Here is a 21,534-nt window from a genome sequence, read left to right as displayed (position 1 = left end):
GTCTGACTCAATACTTAAATATTTATTTAACATTTTCAGTCTTGCAAAATAGCTAAAGAAACTGCTAAGCAACTTACTTCAGGTCTCCTTAAAGATGATTAGGTAGATAATTCAATTATGAACTCTAAAAATTACTTACCCAAGACAAGAGGATTTTTTTTTTTGCAATTCAAAACATGCATCTGCATGTAAATAAATTAATATATAAAACTTTCTTTACATAATATATGAATTAAAAATGTTCAACTTTCAAAGTTTTATCAGGCCCTATATACTATGGTGTTTCCCTATATTTAGCAGTATTAAACAAACCCAAATTGAAACAGGAAAAAAAGCTCACCACATTAAAAAAAATCATAATAATGACTAGAATAAAGGAGAATTGCAGATATTTTTAGCAAAATTATCTTTTAATATATCTCAAAACATCATTCCATTTGGGAAAAATCACTCCCCCACCCCCATAGACTCTACCAACCAGGTTTCTTGAGAGCATTTGGCAGGGAAAATAATGGTTAAAGCTATTGAATGCTTAATAAGGGAGCTGTATGAAGACACTTTTAGAACTTGGTAGCCAGTTGTACGCTGGGGCCAGTTTGTTGGTTAGCTGAAGCTAATTGTGTGCCTTTCTTCCCAAATCTGTGGTCACTGACCTCATATGGTAGCTTGAAATCACCCTAGGTTGTATCACTTAAACCATGGAGACTGGCAAAGGTTACATATCAAAACCTTTCTCCTCCTTTCCCCAAATTCTCCCACCAAGCTGGTTGTTAAGCATTTACCAGCACACTCCAGCCAGTAGTAAGTCCAAACCTATTAAGTATTTTCCAGCATCAAGATCTCCTTTTTGCTTTACACTCTGTGCAGCATTTCCCAAGTTGCTGAAATTTCCCCTACCGGCAATTCTCTGGCTCTATGATGCAAGTACGGAAATCTAGAACCACTATTCTTGCTTTTATACTCATACTGTCTAAATTATTACAGAACTACATTTGATAAGTGAGGACCATTATCTAATAAATGAATTTTAAAATGAAAATTCCATGATTTGTCATCTTCCATAAAATTTAACATTGCCATACGTAATTGATTCCATAAATTCTGCAATTTTGTGAAATTAGTTCTCAAAAGGAACTAAGAAAAATTTTAAATTAATGTACTAATACTTACCTTGAAGTTACAACATAATTTTTGATGCCAATATGTATTTTTGAATATATACATAGTATTATAACTGTTTGCATACTTTAAGTATTTTTCTTAAAAATCAACAACTAATTTAAACTAAAAGTACAAGTACAATTAGAATAGAGAAAAGAGGAAAATCAAAGAAAATAAAATTAAATAAAATGCAAGTTTATTAAAGTGCTTTTTTGTGGTTTTTTTCATTCAAATACATAGTGAAGTAATTGATGGACTTCAGTATTTAAATACAATATGTTTTGTTATTTAAACAGAATTAATAAAAACTGTTTAATATTTAAATAAAATTAACATAAAACCGGAATATCTGTTTTATATCAGTTGGTCCTTTTAATAGTTACTGTAGATAAATACAACCTTTAAAATAGTGGTTCTCAAAAGATAGGAAGCATAGGATGTCTTGTTAAAAGATGCATGAGCCCCAATCCAGAGTTTCTGTTTCCATAGATTGGGGGCAGATCTGAGAATCTGCATTTCTAGCAAGATGCTGGTCCAGGGACCACACTATGAGAAGTACTGCTCTAAAAGGGAAGGTCTGCTAGATACTAACTTTGTCAAGGCCAACCACCCTGACACTGACCAATTACTCCAATCTTTGAAACCTGGCTTGAGCTGTTGTCTAACTAGTAAACCTCAGTACCTTTGCTTTTTGAACAATAATGACAATCTGTTTGAGGTTATTATCCTGTTGGTTTGCAAACTGGCCCCTAAACATGGAAGTCAAGGAGAGATTGAAGGAAGAGGCAGACCACTCGACTGGTAGGGGGCAGATATAGTAAGCAAGGGAACGAACTTACGAGGCTGGTCTTGGGTGGCTGCCAGAGAAGTAGCTCCGCACACCCACCCACCAGAATCTTTACAGCGTACACAGGGGCCTTAATGAAAAATACAAACAGCTTAGATTTTCTTAAAAAACAAATTGGATATTTTCTGAAATTCAGTAACTCAAAATCCATCCATTCTGAATTTATTGTTTCTTATACTATAAAAATAATTCTCCCATAGTATTAAGTTTTTTCATAAAGTATTTGTTTTGGGGAAATCGAAGTGTTTCTGTGTGCTTTTAGAAGAAAAATTTGTAGCCATCTGAATTCTAGTAAAAGTTGTGATAACTGGTGACAGAAAAACCAAGGTGTTTTTGAACCGTTTTCGTTTGTCTTCTTCTTCTGTTTGTTTGTTTGAAATAAAAAATTTATGTTGTCTTTGATCATTTATTTAGATTTTTAAACTATCATTTGACTAATTGTTTACAGCTACTTTTTGCATAGCTTTTTATAATAATACATTTATCACAGAATCTTTGCACCTCCAAAGACAGATACTTAAATATTCTTTACTACATGACATCACCCTCAATTTAACTTAAAAATGTCAGTAAGAAAAGTCATGCAACAAATATTTATGGAAGAACTTGGAGAAGACAATATGTAATAGCTTCAGTCATGGTTCTAGAAAGATGTTTCTTCCTCTGCCTGGGGCTAATCCCTCATAGATAGGATCTTCTACTAACTCCTTGAATATCTTGCTCCAGAGATTTATTAACCCGCTTTCTTGTATTTTTGTTTTTTTATTACTTAATGGGATCTGACTTGCTAGATAGTTCAACCTCCTCTATATGCACTTAAATCTTCTCATGTGAATGATCCCTACCCCTGTCTTAGACTTCTCACTACCATTTTCTCCTTGACCCACTTAAAGAGGAATCCTCTGCTCTCATCATGCCACTGAAACTATTCTTGCTAACATCACCAGTGATGCACTATAAATCTTCTCCTCCCATTTCACTCTATCTGTTATTAACCTCCCTGCAACATTTGCTACTGTTCGCCCATCTATTTCCTGAAATTCTTTATGTTCTTACTTTTCTTGATATCATTCTCTCCAACTCACTATTAAGATATATCGCGTTTCAACTTCTTCCCATCTCTTCTTCAGTCAATTCCTTGGCTATTGTTATACTACTGAGATCCATCTTTAGTCTGATGTTCTCACTCATGCATTCTCATTTAATCCCATGATTTTAATTGTCACTTATAAGTTAATGGCTTCCAAATTGTATCTTCATCCCAGATTGCTCCTGTGAACTCAACTTATATATCCATATACCTCCTGAGAATCTTTCTTTCAACCATCTTATACTCACATGTAAAATCAGAATTAATTATTCTCACCCAAACTGGCTTTCTTTCTACATCCATATATAGGTAGACTAGAGACTTCAATATGTTCTTTCCTGCCTCCAGACCCACTTCTCAGAACACTTACCCAAACTCTTAGAGTCTGGCTCCCATGGCCTATTTGCTGTGTAAGTAGCAGGACATATTATCCCATCCCCTGAGTACAGCTTGGCCAGTCTGATCTCTTTTCTAGGAACTGAAGTTGAGACACAGACAGAATGTGGAATTAGCAGTGGGTGAGATGATCATATGTGGGCAATGTTCTCTAATTATCAAGCATGAAGAAAAAGCCAGTCTGAAGGAAAAGAATCATTAAAAGTCCAGGTGAAGAGAGCAGTAGAAATGAGAAGGTATTACTCTAGTAAGTGAAAGAGCTGGATAGAGTAGCTGCCCTGTTCTCTTGTAACTCTTACCTTCCTCTGTACATCCTTTACTTGGGATACTAGAGATATTCCTGTATGGATACAGTGAATTCTTCTTGAGGTACCTAGGAGTCAACCTAGTCTACTCTGACATTGTTCAAATTGGCCATTAGGTCATATAAGTACTAATTTCTTATCAACTTTTGAATCCAATCCTCTCTCCCCAGTTCATAGCCATACCCTGGTCTCACCTAATGACTCCCTGCTAACTACCAGATGAAGTCAAATCCCTTATGCAGAGCATGCTAACTGCTCTATGTCCAGGACTTGGCCAACTTTAATTTATCCTGAGGGTCTACTGTCCTGGATGTTTTTATTTGGCTCATGTTATTTCTGCTGCCTGGAATACTCTTCTCTTCCTTGTTGCCTGGATCATTCCTACTTACCTTTTCAGACCCAAATGCAACGTCTACACTTGCAAATCTTCCCTGACCTACCAAGTAGAGCTGATTAATGATTCCGTTCTTTGAAATATACACACATATACATCTCTGTACTATCTCATTTACTTATTTAAATGCCTTCCATTCATTCCAGACTATGAACTCATTGTTGATGGAGAACAGTGTTTTATTATTTATGCAGCCTTGTTTGTTATGATCTGACAAAATTCAAGAGGTGACTGTGTAATCCAAAGTAGATCTGGGTTTCCTGGATCCTAATAATTGACTACTGGTTTATGTGTTAATCCATAATCTAATTCACTTTTTCTTCAAGAAAGAGGACAACTTTAGAATTATTATAATTCATATTGAAAAATTCATCTTTTAAATGTCACAGAGCTCATGTTAAAAGATAAACTGAGGCACATTAAATTTTTTGAGAGTTTATCTGAGCCTGCATCGATTCCAGTCAGGGAGCACCAAAGTAAAGGCAGTTGGGAGCTCTCCACCAACAGGAGCGAAGGGAGATACTTCATAGAGGAGAAGTAGAAGCAAACCACAGAGATTATTTGATTGGCTATAGGTTAAGCAGTTGCCTTATTTGGGAAAGATGAGTTGGCTGTTTGCGACTGGTTGCTGAGTTTCATTTTCTGGGATTGGCGCACAGTGGCTCTGTGTTAGGGTTTGGTTTGCCTGTGTAGGCTATCAAAGCATTAGAATCACCTTAGTCTAATGGCCTCCTTGTCACACTACTTTAACACCCGTAAGTCCCTAGTCTTCTTTAAATGAATGGTTTTCTTCATGGCACTTCAAATTGTGATATATATTGCTATGATTCCTTAGAGCCACAATTTACTTTTTCCTACTCAAATTCCACAAGTATTTTTAAAACCAACTTCTTTTATCCAAATGTGGCCTAGGTGACTCCTCTTTACAACAAGGAGCCTTACTAATAAGATTTGAGACTGGGGGAAGGAGGCCGTGTGAGCGCTAGATCATACTCTACAAAGCTCCATGAAGTAGTGAAAGGTTAGTGGAGGGTCTCTACATGTCTGTTTTTTTAATACCTAAAATTAGCAGTTGAAATAGCCAATCTATAAATTTCCTCCCAACTTTAAATTTCTGTTCTCAGAAACTCAAAGCATTTCTAAATATTAATAAAAATAATAATTTGGAAAGTAATCATTAGTGGCCAGCATGCATATTCATATCAGTACTTAAAGGCATATATCACTGCTTGCATAAGCATACATTAAAATATATTAATGCATTTCTCCATTCCTAGGTGCAAATGTCACAGAACATTTTGATTATAATAACATACATATAGCAATGTACATAGTAATATATGTAACATGCATATGAAAGTATAGGGGCTATATATTAAATTAATGTAACTTTTAATTATCTGATTTCTATCTTGAGTAGATCAGAGATACAGTGCAACAAAAGGTCAGATTAGAGAGAAAAAGCACATATTCATTTGAAGGTAACCTCCAATAAATTGTGTTCTGAGAATGTATCATCATCGGTTCCTGCTATTAAAAGCCTGAAACAAAAACACTACCAGAAACTGCAAATGAAACAAAGAGTCAATTACTTTTTCATCACGACTGCTAAATATAAAGGACTTACTTTCATGGACTACAGTTTCTTAAAATCAGATATTGTTTCACTCATTATATATAGTTACAAGCTTAGAAAAAAATAAAACAAAAATACATTAAAAAATGTTATACCTTTATTGAACAGTCTGTTCCATGTAAATGTTATGTATATGGATCTTTTTAACATTAAAATAACAGAGGATCTGTTTGAAGCCACAAAATAAATGCTTTTTTTTAAAAGCCTGGCACATTATCTTATGTATACGTACATTATCTTCTCATAATACTTAAGACATCCAGGAATAAGTATTAGATTTGCAAATACAGAAGACAAAAATTAAAGAAGTCTTTGCATTGACTACACTTAAAAAATAATTACCACCTTGTGTAAGTGTGATCTACATAGAATTTGAAACACTGAATTTGCTGTCTGGATCATAGCTGAAACTACAGACACGCTTGGGAGCACTGTAGATGATGCTCAGTCACTTTCTCTTCCAAAATTTAATAACTTTGTTCAAATCCAGGGTTTAGTCTCTTGGGCTCCTCATTACTGCTGCCTTCAGTTCCAACATTTGCTTCTTAGCGCATGCCATGGCACAGATACATTGCACCAAAGCAAAAAATAGCAAATGAACCCCAGAGGGAGAGATTTTTATACCTAAAAGTCAAAGTAAAGAACCCATAAAAAAGTAACTGTGTGTTTATACATCTCATAAGACAGAAAAACATTTCAAGGAAAGTAAAATTAGCTTTTCCAAAGAGTACCTGCCCCTTGTACTGGACATCTGCTACACAAGTGTGAAATTACCTTACATATTTTTATAAGGAAGGTTTTCACATTTACAGAAGTAGTCTAGGTTTGGCCATTCTACACATACTGTTGTTATTAAAATTTTAAGTTTCATTGTAGGTTCCAAGTGGGGCATTTTCTGCAACTAACTATTCAAAGAAGTACTCAAAAACTCTCCAGTTCGACGCAGAATATTCCTGTGTTGCTTGGTGTTAGAAAACAGGCATACATTTCACCTATAAAATGATACTCTCTTGCCAAGAATAAATCAGAAGTGATTAAATAACAAAAGCAAAGAAAGAGAAGCTAGCGGCACAGTATAAAGACAGAATACAATAGCCAGAAATGAGTTCAGGAGGTCTAGGAATCCATCTCGTAGCTCACTGGCAATTTTCTAAATGAATGAGTCAAGTGTAGTACTCCTGAATCCAATCAAGGTTTCCAAGATGAGGTCACTAAAAAAAAGAAACTGTCTTATTCTAGTTCATTGCCTCAAACAAATGTCCATCTTCAAAATTAATACAAAATTTTTTTTGCATTGAGTATTTTCACATTCAAGACAAAGTGGAGATTTATAACTGCATTTCAAACTTTCCACCATCCACAGAGTGAAAAATAAAACCTTTAACATGTTATAACGATCCGTTGTATGTGCCTAGGGATATGTGCATGTTTGACACAATTCTACTTGTCTTTCTTCCAAATCTTCCATTTATCCCCATCTTATTTAAAGTCTATAAAATAAATGTCTCAATGGGATAGTATGTATAAGGCTTTTGGAAATAGAGAATTAATGTTTGAAGTGAAAAAAAAATAAAGCATTCCTAGACAACCTATAAGGAATTGTTTTTGTAGTTCTAAACATTAGCTTTACAACCTGCTCTCATTCTTTGCCTCCCCCTCCGTATTTTTCTTTCAAGATATATTGTCCCTTTTATTATGAATGAAAACCGGAGAACAATAACATCTCTTAGTAAACAGAGTCAGAAGCAGGAAGAGGCTAATCTTGTAGCATAACATAGAAAATGAATGAATGAATGTATGAATGAATGAATGGATTCAGTGCCCATGATTTTACACTTTTGGCTACATTTACCAGTACCACTAGCAATCAAGAGCGTATTGAAAAATTTCTACCAGAAAATGTTATAAATTATCAAATTCATAAAATTATAAAAGTTGACTATAATCAATGTGGATCATGTGTTTGAAAACCATATAGAATAAATGCAACTTCACATAATTTTTCACAATGATTTACCACCTAACTTTTTTAGTTCCTAAATTCTGTTGCTAACAGAACTAATAGAGAATATCTAATATGTCCCAACAATCAGTAAGTTATCATCTTAATTGTTTAACATTGTCTTTTTTTGGTTTTTAAAAAGGTTCCAAACTCTTGGGTGTAAGATAGACTTAAGGATGTATTGTACAACACGGGGAATATAGCCAATATTTTGTAATAACTGTAAATGAAAAGTAACCTTTAAAAACTGTATAAAAATTTTAAATAATTTTTAAAAAGGTAAAACAGTGAGCTATATAAAAAAGGTTCTAATTTTATGATATTATCAAAAGGTTAAAACATGCCAATCTAACATAAATAATATTTTGCTTATGGTTTTGACATATTCATGCAGAAACAAAAGAGATGACAAATGGATAATAATTAATTTAATGTTGCCAATATATAAATTCACTTTAGAGAAACTGAGACAATACCATTGCATCGCAATATAACACAATAAAACAAAAAAAGTGCTTATGTAGCTCTCTTAGAGGGGAGGGTATATTAGGAACTAGTACTAAACTTATAAAACACATTTTGAGGGTAAATAGCATCTAAAGAGAACAACTTGAATATTTAAGATTTTGCTAAATAGTATGTCAATGAAATCATAGAATATTTAATATGAAGTAAAATTAAAATATTTGTAGAATGTTTTAGGCGTCTTCCTGCGGATTTTTATCTCACTTTTATGAGCAAATTTTCTTGATTAAAGGTTAAATTTTCTAGATTATTTATAATATCCTTTCAGTGAAATTAGCTATTCACTACATAGTTTGAAACAGAGTAATGGCAAAGAACAGAAATGATATGTATGGGGTACTTGCTTATACTGGGTAGTCTACACAGGTGAAATCATTAAAATCTCTCAACCAAGCCAAAACCTAAGTATTATAATTTCCATTTTACACACAGCAGAGTTAAAGATTCAGGCTGGAGTTGAACAATTCCCACAAGTAATGCAGTAAATTTCAGAACCAAGATTCAAACCCAGGGATGTTATAGTCCAACATTTTATGGAATATGCTGTGTTGTCCTTCGATAAAGGACTCTGTCTGGATACTTCACAGGCTACCTCACAAGAGAGTTTGAATGCATATGGGAAAAACAGACTAGAAACCTAGAGCAATAAGAAACTATTATTGGAGCATATAGGGGTGGGTCCCAGAGGTCTAATAAAAGAAGACTTTGGACTTTATAGCAAAGTGTTGGTGGTAAAATAAAAGCAAGATCATATTGTAATGACATGCTTGTTGGTCTGTAATCTCCACTAGATGGTAAATTCTACTAGGGGGACAGAGACCAAGAGAATTATGATTCCTCTTCTCTCTCCAGTGCCTAGTGCAGGACACTGGCTAAAACAAGGCATTCAGTGGATTTCCATGGAATGAACCAAACTGCAAGCAGAGAAAGGAAGGTCAGTGTCTGAAGAAAGAAGTGTGCTGGTAAACAATCACAGAAAGGATCTACTTTCATTAAAGAAATTAGTGCCACTATAGCTAAGAGATAAATCCAAAAGAGCCAAGCTAGCCAAGAACGCAGAGTCAAAGTACCAGAGCAACTAGGATGTACAACGCACGCAGAGGAACGACAAGCAACTCAGTGTTCAACTTAATTAAAGGAGAAGAGAACTGGTGAAGAGATTAGGAGGAAATCACCTAATCGTGCCTTAGGGATTTACATTAAGAAAGAACTGCTCTAAAATAAATTATCTGCTCTCATGTAGATAAAACTTATCCAGCATTATTATTTTAATGAAAAGGCATCCTTCATAAAATAAATAGAAGGTAATTCTTAGTTCTAAATCTATGGTGGTTCTTAACAAAGCCAAACTCTGTGGTCTGGTCTCAACCACGTGAGTGTGTCACGTTGCTGCCAACTTGTGGCCACCTGACTGAAATTCAGGGGCAGGGGGGTGGATTTTAGAGAAAAAATAAACATTAGAAAACAGAATCTGTAAAACTAAAGCTTAAAAACACCTGCATTTTTATATAGTTTATCATCAGGTTTTGTAGACTCAGGAGTAATATATGCATTTTGAAAAAGTCCATAGACTTTCAACAACTTCATCACGTCCACCTAATATGACTTGGTGTGCTTACCAGTAGTCATAAATCAAGTCATAAGAACAGTCACACAAACTTTTATTTTAAGATAATTATGTGATGATTGGCTTCATTTTAGAATAGAGTTTCAAGATCAAGTGGAAATGTTCCTGAAATAGTAACTAAATATATAAATATAAAATTTTCTGAATGTTTCTTCCAAGGTTAAAAAATAGATTTGAGTAATTGTTTAACAGCATTTTCAAAAATACGAAAAGATAAAATATAAAAAAGTACCATACTTAACATTCAATCCTGTATACAAATTTAAAAACCACTGAGGTGTCTTTTGCTCCCTTTAAATGTAACACACTTTGCCTGAAATTCCACTTTATAGAAATTAAGTTGGCTTCATATTTTGGAAGTGAGTAAAGTGCTAGTCACTGACGCTTTAGTTTGATTAGCATTATGTTACTGTTTTCCTCTTAAGAATTTCATAAGATATATCTAATATGACTAAGCAGAGGTTTTGATGAGGCGAGGAAAATAAATGACAATATTGTGCCATTTTTCTGTGGCTTAGATGTTCCTACGTAGGATGCTGCACTTTGGGCTTCTTGGTAACGAAATGGAAGCACCAGACAAATACTGGAGTTAACACCAGAATGTAAGCAAATAAGCAAGACAAAAAAAGGAAAGATGGATACATAGTAAATATTAAAATTTACTTCCTACTTGCAACATTGCCTAAGAATTGCTTTGCCTGTCCAGCGATGTTTATCTCTGAAATTACCTCTTACCCTTGAGCACTCTCAAAAAATTTCTGCCTATGACACTATATTTTAAAATGAGTATGTTTGTGTTTTCCAAATGAAGGTCCCCAAAACACTGTTCTTAGTAAAAGAAATGACCACTCCCAGCCAGTCATTTATGGGGTTCTTAGTTCCAGCTCTCATGAGGTACACCTTAATCACCTTGTATGCAGTTATCATGATCCATAAAGGTTAAAAAATATAAGAAAGACAGAGGAAGAAGGGAAAGTAAATGTATGTTTTCCACAAATCAAGTTAAAAAAAATCACACAAAAATAGAAAATTTATTTTTATTTAAAAATAAAAGGGAAAATGTCTTGTGTAGCTCAGAAGAATGTTAAATAGTAAATAAATTTGATTTGGGGAGATCCAAAATAGATGAATGAGAAATCTGTTTATTATTGGTGACAGAAACATGTGAGGTCTGCAACTGTTTAGAGCCCAGCTGAATCATGTTTTTGGTGAGATTTAATAGCGAACAGTTTGTACTTTTGGACTATATTGTCAGGTACAACATCAAAAATATATTTCTAAGGTAAGCAGATCTCTTTCTATACTTCGAAAGTATGTAGGGCACAACTCTGACAGTGATTTTTTAAAAAAGATTTTTTGATGTTGGATTTCATTTATTATATTTTCACTAAGTTTTTCTTTTTAATGTTATTCCTTCATTTCAGAAACTTGTATTTTCCCGTTGTTTCTTCACATCATTTCCTGGTCTTGAATTAACAGAGAACTTTATGTTAGGAAAAAGAATCAAAAGCTCTTCACAATAGCAATTCATCACCCAGAAAAGATGGAGAAAATTTCAATTTAAACAAGCTTTTTAAAATATACAACAAACAAAAAATGAACTAAAATAACAATTTATTACACATTTCAAACCACAGAAATAATAAAACTCATGAGGTAAAGCAAACTAATTGTTAAAAGCAATTTTAAAATAGAGTTAATCATCCTTTCTCACTACCTCAGGAAAACAATGTTAAATAATAATACAACCAGAAACTCAGGTTTCCTTTTGGTAGTCATCATTTTAACTGCAAAACATTTATATTTCCATTTACTGTCTAAAATTAGCAAAACCCAACTTTTAAAAAGATTCTGGATTATTCTGGGAAAACACAGTCCAACATGTATGACCAAAGATCCTGAGAAAAATGATCTGGGAAAGGAAGAAGCCTAACACTTAAAAATTACTTGGCATAAACATTGGATTTGGGGATAAGCTAAGAATTTTTTTGACAGTTCAAAGTACACCAATTTCAGAGTTGGTTAATGCCAACAATAATTATATAGGCCCACTAGAAATTACCATCTCCTTTTTTCTCAGAGGCCTTTTTTCTTTGGTGGAAATAAAAATAAAAATCACCCTCTGTTAACTTTGAGATCCTTTGGGAAAGAATATCCTAGCCTCTCCTTAAAAGTCTAACTACCTTCTACTGTAAAGTGAAAACAAAGCTTGCTTCTTTCTCTCTGTTGGCAAACTCTAATCAGCTTGTATGGGAGGAAAATTAACAAATTTTACTGTACCTAGAGAGAGAAAGGTATAGGGCTTTACCAGCATGCTTTTTTGAGATAAGATGAAATGTGGAAAGCACTTTCAAATACAATGTATAAGGTGTAACGGGAAGGCTAAACTAAAGAGAGGACGCTTTCTGTGAGCTTGGTAGGGCTTGCAGCCTGAACAGTTAAATATTACTGAAGACTGAACAGTTAAAAATTACTACTCCCTACATTAAGAGAACGTTGATTTCATCTTATGCAAACACACACACACACACACACACACACACACACACACACACACACACACACACACACACACACTCCTTTTACTTAGAAGCACTCAAGAAGATATTTGAACTTTGCCCTGTTCCCAAGTCTGGTCTTCAGTTGGTTAAGTGTGTCCCTCCTCACCTCAGTCTGGGCACTAGGGAAAAAAAGAGGGAAAAAAGAAAAAGAAAACGAAGACGAAAAGTTATTTAGTCCAACAATGCAAGGTCTCTGGATTTCTCATTCAACATTTCTCTATACTTTGATTCCCCAGGGGGAACTGCAAACCTTTATCTCCTGGTTCTTAGCGGTTCCTATCAGCTCAGCAGGGAAGAGTGGCAAGTGGGACAATCCTAAAGGAAAAAGGAGTCACCCCCGCGTCCTAAAGTACTTGGAAGTGCTCGCTCGCATCTGCTTGTGGTCGGTGCTGGTGCGACTCCGCCGCCGCCCGTCAGTGAAGTCCCAGAAGCGGCCAAGTTTAAAGAGAAACGAAGATGGGAGCACTCTCTCTCCTTGTTTCTCGGGGAGTCCCTGGACTTAGTTCGCCGCTGGTTCTTGCCTTGGACTTTTCGGAAACCCCACTTTTTCACTTCGGGGGACATAAAGGCATAGAGGAAACGTATATAGTTTTAGTGGAGAGTCCCCTTGACTGCAGTGGTATCCGCTGATGTATTTGTCCGCGGTATCCCTTTGGTTTATTTTTTTGAGGTACGGCCGCACAGTTCCCCTGCCTCGAGAGTTTGATTCCAGCTCTCGAACTTGGATTGTCCAGCGCCGCCCGCGCTGGGCCGAACTCCCCCCGGAGCCTGGACCCGGCGCCGCCAGCGGACCCGGAGGGAGGAGGCGTTTCAGGTTTTGCAGCCCCAGAGCCGCGCTCTTTCCGAACAAAGCAGCCGGAAGAGTTGCGCCGACTCTTAAACCCCAGGTTGGACCTGGAGCCCTGGAGGAGTAGAGGGGGAGCAGAGGAAGAGGTAGAAGATGCCAGCAGTTTCCACCTCTAGCACTCCACCCCTCGGGGTCTTTTCTGAAAGAGGCAGCTGTGTGGGTCCTGCTTACGCGTGGGTGCACGTGTGCGCGCTTGGGAGAGCCCGTGGGTGTGCTCGAGTCTGAGCGCGTCTGTGCACCCGCAGGGCAACGCTAAAGCCTGAGAGAGCTCGATTGGTAGCAAAATTCGAGAGCGTCCTATCCAAGGAGGCCACTGACACGTGGCTTTGCCAAGTACGCCAGGAAGAGGCCCTTATTAAACAGCTTCCCTTTGCAACTACCAGCTCTTCCACTCTCTGGGTTCAAACTCGTTTGGAGCCAGCCAAGATCCGAGTTCAGAGGGAGGGGCTCGCTGGAGTGGAAGGCCACGTGCTGGTGAACCTGTTAAAGAGCAGTGTGTGTGTGTCTGTGTGTGCCTGCGCGGCCGCCCTGCCTCTGATCGCTGCCTGGGTGCAGAAGCGCGGGTTTCCTGGCGCCAGAAGATAAGAGCAGCTGATTAAAGTCGGGATTCCCAGGAGGAAGCCTTTTCTGGACTGGAGAGAGGGAGGGAGTGATAGGGTCGAGGAGGGAAACGGATTTGGGGCGAGAGAAGCCGACCCCCACGCCGCGAGGCCTGGCTAGCCCTCTCCGCATCCCTCATCTCTTTCTTGCTTCAGACCTCTTCCTTGTCCCGTAACCTTAGTGGCCTGGCCTGGCTTGTGGTAACTGTTAGGCTTGCTTTCTGCCGCTGACGTAGTAAAATGTGGCCAAATGCAGCACAATAATGTATGATGCTGAGCTGAGTTGATTCTCAAAGACAGTGTTCTTTTCAGCTTTTTGCTCCCATCTGATTAGTAAGCAAACCACCACCTACCACTAAGGAGACACTAGAAGCCAATGGCAGGTGACTGGGACCCCAAGTGAGCAGCCCTCCGTCTCCGATATTCTCGGCGGGTAATAATAGCTAATGACTTCTCCCTTTGCAGCCACAGCCTGACCCGGTGACACTCCTTTATCACGTAACCGTGGGGCAGTGGGCAGTCGGCAAGTACCTCTTTCGCAAGAGGCTGGGGACGCCTCTGGAAGTTCGCCTTCATCCTCCAGGTTTTTTTGCCTTTTCCCCTCCCCCAGCCTGCAACGCCCCCGCGCCTCGCCTGCCTGGGGATTTGCTGGCGCCTGGCGCCCTTTCCTCCAGCCCTGGGTAAATCAGTCCGGAACACGCCCGGCTCGGAGGCGCTAGGGCGGCCAGGCAGCCCCGGCAGGGGTCTCGCCTGACTCTGGGAGTCTAGGCTGCGCGGCAGCTCCCGTCACTGCGGCGAGGGCCGGGCCCACGGCCGCGCGCCCGCCGCTGCCGCCTCCATGCTGCAGCACGGGGCGCAGTTCCTCCCCGCCAGGTGGCTGCCGTTGTCCGAACACTCCGGCGCGGGGTGCCGGAGACCCCGGCCCGCTCGGGCAGCAACCGCAGTTCGGGAGCGGGGCTGCCAGCCCTGCGCCTGAGCCGCGGACTCGCCCGGGAGCCTCGGGCAGCGGGCGGGGCGCCGTGTGCAGAGGCGTGCAGGGAGGCGGCCGGCGTGTGCAGAGCGGTCCGAACTGAAGACTGTGTGTGTGCGTGCGCGCGGGTGTACGTGTCTTTGCGTGTGTTTTTCCTTCTTCCCTCGAGGATGTGAATGGCTTCGCAGCTGGCTGCTCCCTTAGGATTCTAGACTTCACCCATATAATCCATTTTGCACGGTCGGTTTGTATCAGGAGAAAAAAGCGCAACTGGACGGGGGTGGGGCAGACCGACGAAACCTGGAAATACAAACATGCACACACAACACTCAAAAGAGAGAGGAAGAATGAAAGATCTGGGAAGCTTTTCATAACCTTCCTGCTGGCCCTTCCTTTTTCCGGAAATATTCTGGATCTTTTCAACCTTTTGAAGTCTTCTTGGCTTTTTTTTTTTTTTTTTTTTGTAAGCCACTCTCCTACTAGCTCTGTGTGTGTGTGTGTGTGTGTGTGTGTGTGTGTGTGTGTGTGTGTGCGCGCGCGCGCTTATCTGATGCATTTGACTGTCTTTTATCCAACTGCCCAGAAGCAAATGTGTTAACTCAGCGCTGCCCCTCTATGCCCGGGTTCTCGAAGAGCGCGGAGGAAGCCCAGACCGGTTTTCCCGGTTGGATTCAGAAGGGCTGCTCAACTGTGGACCCTTTTGTGTGGATCACTTTACCCAGAGGCTTGAAAAGCGCCAGTATTAACCCGCTTTCAGGTACATCACAAGGTCATCAGAGGGTCTTGCAGCTGTCTTGTTTCTGTGCATCCAGACCTTCCTGTCTTGGCCAAAAGGATATTTACGTTTCGGTCCACATAATTTGACGCCCAAACTTCAGCCTTTCGAGCTGGTTTCTGCACAAACAAGGTAACAAGGATTGCCTTTCAAACTGCTTAACAAAATCCCCGACTCTTCGACTCTTCCTCAGTCCGTTCCTGGCTCTCTCCTCCCCATCAAAATGTCACCTGCTCTTTAAATTACGTGGATTTGGGTTGGAGGATAACTTGAAGGAAACGTGATCAAACGGCTATGCTAGACCACTCTCTTCGCTGCCTGTGGTCCGGTGAGCATCGAAGCCAATCGTGAGAAGAACCAGTCCCCTCCTTGCTTTTCTTCCCGGTGCTGTTACTGGGTGTGAGTGTGCAAGTGTGAATGCGAGTGCGCGCGCCTGGGTGCGAGTGTGTGTGTCTGTGTGTGCGTGCGCGGCCGCCCTGCCTCTGCCCGCTCCCTGGGTGCAGAAACGCGGGTTTCATGGGGCAATCGCCGCGGATCCCCCACCCAGCGCGACCTGCGGGCAGCGGCGGCAGTGGCAGGAGCCGCCTTCCGGACTCCCTAGGATGCGGGTGCTGAGCTATGGCAAAGGGCAGCGAAGTGACGAGCGAGACCCGCGTACGACTGTGAAAGCCACCTGGAGCCACCTTGCCGGGATTGTACCTGCGGGCAGAAAGTCCTCCTACGACCGTGTTTCCTATCGAGGCACCAGGTAACTAGCAAACGGCTACCCGCCTCACCCAGTTTCCTTCTGATCTTATTTCTCGTGTCTTATCTGCATTGCAGGCCACTTTACTTATTAATGTTTTGAAATCATTAGGAAGGGCTGGGTATGCAAGGGCGCTCTGTGATGTTGTAATATAATTTCCAGTAGGTGGAATATAAATCTTTATATGAGCACTTAATCTAGCAGTGAAAGCTAAGAAAATATGGATACGCTCCACCCTAAGGGGTGTTTTTGGAAAGCTAGGCGTGTTGAACCTGTCTAAAGATGCCAGAGATTAAAATCCCGGGTTTCCTTCAGGCTATGGTTGCCACGGACCATTTGGTATCCAACCCTCCCCAGATTGAGGAGTGCGAGAGGGTGTTTGGTTTCCACCCATCATTTCAGGCAAGGGTCATTTTGACCCTTTTGTACCTCTGGTACCAAGTTATTTTCCTTTCCTTAATTGTGGACGAGCTTGCCACATCCTTTAGTAGTTATAAATTAAGCATCTGGGGACTTTAATCTGAAATGGAGTTTTCTTGGAACTTGCTTTTTGCATGGAAGGGAATTCGTTGTCACGAGTGTGTGTGTGTTGAGATACGGTGTTTAACTGTCAGGGTTTGCTTTTATGTAGCAAAATAGATCCATGAAAGAAGTCATTTTTGTATCTAGAGGTGCAGTGCTAAAACCACAACCACCACCCCTACACGGTCCCCAGCTGTATTGTCTCGGTGGTGGAGAGGGGGCTTGTATGCGTGTGGTTAGTTTGTTTTTATTTTGTTCTGCATTTTTGTTGTTTTTGTTCGTCTCTGTATAATATGTATTTTGAAAATTCTTGCCAGTGCCTTGATTTCAAGGAGTAGGGTGGATTTTCGTGTGCCTAATTAATATTTGGGTCTGATCTGTTAAAATGGAGATTCCCTTGGCCGGCTGAGGCAGAACAAATTTAGCGAACTTCCAAAGCCCCTTATCCTCGCACCTTACTTCTCTCATTTCCTTTTCCCATCACCGCTGCGTCCCCTACAGAAAATTTCACTCCTTTCTCGAGGGCATTAGGATTAACAAGATAGAGCACTTCCAAAGTAGTCTTATCAATGTTTTATTCGACAGTGAAGGCAGTCTGAATAATTCAGCTGAGAAGTGCTCGTTTGTCTCCCGCCTTCGGGAGCTGCCTGCTAGCTGCACCCAGCGGAGGATTCGGCCAGCGGAGCGCACGGCGCCCTGCTCCGGGAGCCGGTGACTGGGGCTGCTCGTGGGGTTTCTCTTTGCTCAAGCCGCTTAGAAAGTGGAGGGGCCCTGCCTGCTTTTCCTCCGCTCGCTGCGTTTTTTGTAGATCTCCATACGATGGCATTTGCAGACTACCAGCTGGTCACTAGCTAGCTGCTCTCACTGTCCCCGAGCGTCGGTGTCCCCGACTCCTCTGGAGATGGGGCTCAGCTGCTGCTGCAGCCCTCGCAGGCTGGTGGTGCTACAAGGCCACGTTTGCAGCGGGCTTGGGGGCTGGGCTCCGCCACTGCAGCTGCCAGGCCCGCGTTGACACTTTCTTGGGGCGGGGCGGGAGAGCTCAGCCGGCCCCCTGGCAGACAGCAGGCGCATCGTGGCCGAGGTGGCCGCCTGGACTTGAGAGGAAGGAGGTGGAGAGACACGCGTGGAGGGCAGCGAGGTCCCGCCCGACTTCCTGCGCCGGTAGCCCCTCCCCCTTCTTCGTAAATGAATATTCAAGTCCACAGAATGAAAGCTGGCTGCAAAAGTGCCTTGATATTCAGATACTGCACGATTTCTCGGCGTCCAGAACCAGAAACTAAATGTATTTTCCCTAGATTTCCATTTGTTCCTCACTTTTCTCCCCTGGTGCTTTCCTGGATTTAATCAGGTCATTTCTACTCCTGTTGTATCTCCACTTGAAATACCACTGGAAAGACTAACCCCTCTCCCGCAATCCCCAGTAAACCGTAAGGAGTTGAGGGCCACTCTTTGGATTTGCTCTGCAACTTGGAGCCCTAGAGAGAACCAAGAAAGGATGCTGAGGATAACCCGACTTTAACAGAAAAGCAGGTCCCCCACCCCTACCCCGCCCTCCTAAGCCCAGAAAGAAAAGGATACTGCCTGCATAAAAACTAAACATAACTGGGAATTGGGGTGGAATTAGGTGAGGATTTTGCTTTTCTTTCATCTTTTTTCTTTTTCTCTTTTAGTGAATTTATTTGTATTTCTCCTATCACTTAGAAAATCCTAGACAGAGAACTGATTTGTGTGTACTCAAAATATGACAAGGACACCTCTTTGTCCCCCAGATTTCTCCAGAATATTACAACAGAAACTATATCATACTCATACTATTTGTTAGCAAATAAGGCATAGCTCTTCATAGGGTGGGGAAGAAAGACGGAATGCTAGTGGAGAATATTAGTACTTGGAAAATAATGTGTTTTCCTCCACCTCCCTCTCACTTCATTTCACTCTGGCCTTTTCTCATTAAGGATTCAGTCCTTTGCAGGCTAAGTCTTGTCCTTCTGCCCTCATCCGCAAGAAAGTTTAAAACCAGTGCATTAACTAGATACCACACGCTCAGAAGCCCACACTTAGACTGTGGGGTGATTCATGTTTAAAAATGCCATTCATTGGTGCAGACTGGACAGGTGAAATGTCATAACCAAACAGATCTCCTAGCACAGAGTTTCATGTAAAGAAGTTCCTTAGAAATGGAGCTTTCTGCCTCCCTTCTCGTCTCCCTTGTCTGGAGAAACAGAGAGGTGCACACCAGTTTGGAGATCTGAGTCCACTGCCAGTGGTCAGCGTTGTACATAGAACTGGCCTGATCCACTCAGATTAAAACCAACAGTATTGACAGAAAATTTCCTAGCAAAATCTTCCTTCCTTGTAAGCCCTCTTATGCTCACTAAGAGGGAAAGAATAATAGGAAAGTCAGGACTCCCCATGAGGACAAATATGAGCATACATGTAGGTGGACAGAAGTTGTCATTTAACTCCTGTCCCCCAACCATTTCTTTTGGTCATTTTTTCATTTTCTCTTTTCAAGAGGAGAATGACCTTGAGCAGCAACCAGGCTTCTGTGCTTCACATACCACTTTTCCTCCCTCAAACATGTGATGTATATATGACACACACACACCTCATATTTGAAATATGAGATTGCGGTGCTTGTGTGTTTTGGGAGGGGTTCTTCAAGGTATCTCTCTGATGGATACCAGCCAGAGGTGATTTTCTTTCCTCTTTTCTTAAGAGGAGAGAGTAAGAGCTGTGGTCACTTGGAAAATTTCCCCACCCTTATCCCCTCCTCGAGTATTTTTGTCTCGTCTGTCATTCAGTCTGTTCTTGGTGTTAAAGCAATGTCTGGTCGTGACTCTGGCGTTTAAATGACCATCATATGTTATAACTGCCTTTCATCTTTTCATGAATGACCATCAGTTCCCTTTTGTCCATTTAAACCGATGTTCTGTTCCTCCTGCTGCTTGAAGCACTTTAGACTTCGTAGTTTTGCTGAGTTTCCTAGCTGGTGAAATTAGGAGCTTGCTTTCTGCTGATACTGTTGCTGTGTTGTTAGGTGGTTGGGATGAAATGCTTGCAGATACCCAGCAATGTTCCTGCTTCTACAAAAAACTACAATGTCATAGTTCTATATCATAACTATTGAGTTATTTTAAGGGAAATTTACTACAAATAAGATTGCTGATCAGTATTTTTGCCAATTTTGAGGTTGGAAGAAGAAAGCTACTTGAAACCTTCTAATGGCTTAACTGGCTAATCTATCCACTCATTCCAGTGATTTTTATTTTCTATTTACTCCGAAATGTAACATATTGGTATTACTTTCAGAGTTTTGTGTATAGTATAAACAGTTCTAAGTTTTATGTTTCACTGAATAATAAAGGTATAAATTCAGGCCTTTAAACAGATGTGATTGTGACCCTCTAGGATATATGACTAACAGGTAATTTTGCTAAATCATTCCACTGACACATATGTGCACAGCTCTGCCTTGTTCAGTAAACCTTGGGAGTGAGACTACTTATTATATTTCTGTAGCCCACATTTTCATCCCTGTGGCATCCTTCAATCATTGAGGACTATTTAAAACCTAAGGCGGTATAATTTGTCCATTACATGGTGTGTGCATAGTGAAATTAAGAAGTATTATGTTTATAAGTATTGAAGCTATTCTGATTAGAGGTGTGCTGTTTTTATTATGCTCTATCAACATAAATTGTATGTTATGAAAACCCAGTTTCATCTAACAGGAGATAGAAAAATAAGAATTTAATTCAGAGAAGAGTACTATTTTAAAGCTTTTTCATCTTAGTGTTCTGATAGATTCTGTTCTGACAGAATGCTTTTTACTGATCTATGACATAATTTAATACTAATTATGAAGATGGTTAACAAGTGATAGAAAATTACAAAGGAATTACATGGTTATATAAATGCACTATCATTTCACTGATACCAAATAATCCGCATGAAAAGGCTTTATTATTTAAACTATAAACCACATCAGTAAGGTTTCTCACAAATTGACTTGGGTAGCCTATGTTTATTAAGTTACAAACTTGGTCACATTGGGAGGAAAATGCAATTGGCCAATTAGAGTCTTCATAGAAAATACATCTTTTTATAAAAGAAATTTGTCTAATCATAAACCTCATGCTATTCTTCTTTTATTTGTGGGAGCATGTATGTAATTTATTGCTTTTAAAAAGACTTTCAAAGAAACATTTTGAAATTGGTGTTATTATAATCCTTGTGAAGAACAATTGCAGAGTTACCACTGAATGTTGAATCTATTTTAGATTTTACAGCAAAAAAAAAAAAAAAAAAAAGCTCTAGAAAAGAAATAAGATACAAGAATAAAGTTATAGGATCCTTTCCTCAACTCTGAGAGCGGTTTCTGAATTCTTGGAAAAAGAGTGAAAGAAAGCGCCAATTAGTTCATTAGTTACTCAGTTAGAACTAGCACACTTAATCAAGAGATAGAAGCCAAAACAATGCTATTTACTCTTTCTTCACTTTGCCCTTTGGGACTCTTTTGAGGAAAAGAG

At 39.9% G+C, this 21,534-nt stretch overlaps 1 protein-coding gene and 1 long non-coding RNA gene across 8 annotated transcripts in view; one reads left to right on the top strand and one right to left on the bottom strand.

Moving 5' to 3' along the window:
* Nucleotides 1-11,580: 11,580 nt before the first annotated feature.
* LOC123611849 (uncharacterized) lies at nucleotides 11,581-13,639 on the bottom strand. The gene is made up of 2 exons (XR_006718946.2): nucleotides 12,795-13,639; nucleotides 11,581-12,663 (listed from the first exon to the last, which is right to left on the bottom strand). It is a non-coding gene; the product is annotated as an uncharacterized LOC123611849 (long non-coding RNA).
* A 113-nt stretch (nucleotides 13,640-13,752) lies between these two features.
* LRFN5 (leucine rich repeat and fibronectin type III domain containing 5) overlaps nucleotides 13,753-21,534 on the top strand; it is a 233,208-nt gene continuing 225,426 nt past the window's right edge. Inside the window, exons 1-2 of one of the 7 annotated variants that reach the window (XM_074365589.1) lie at nucleotides 13,753-13,888; nucleotides 14,456-16,483. The gene's annotated coding sequence lies outside the window, so the exon portion shown is untranslated. Of the gene's footprint in view, nucleotides 16,484-21,534 lie in introns of all 7 variants that reach the window. The other 6 variants (XM_074365588.1, XM_074365590.1, XM_074365592.1 and 3 more) reach the window with 6 other exon arrangements.

This window comes from Camelus bactrianus, chromosome 6 (genome assembly GCF_048773025.1).
Source record: "Camelus bactrianus isolate YW-2024 breed Bactrian camel chromosome 6, ASM4877302v1, whole genome shotgun sequence".
Taxonomy (NCBI): domain Eukaryota; kingdom Metazoa; phylum Chordata; class Mammalia; order Artiodactyla; family Camelidae; genus Camelus; species Camelus bactrianus.
Note: the sequence above shows the minus strand (reverse complement) of the source record. Positions and strands in the feature narration are given on the sequence as shown.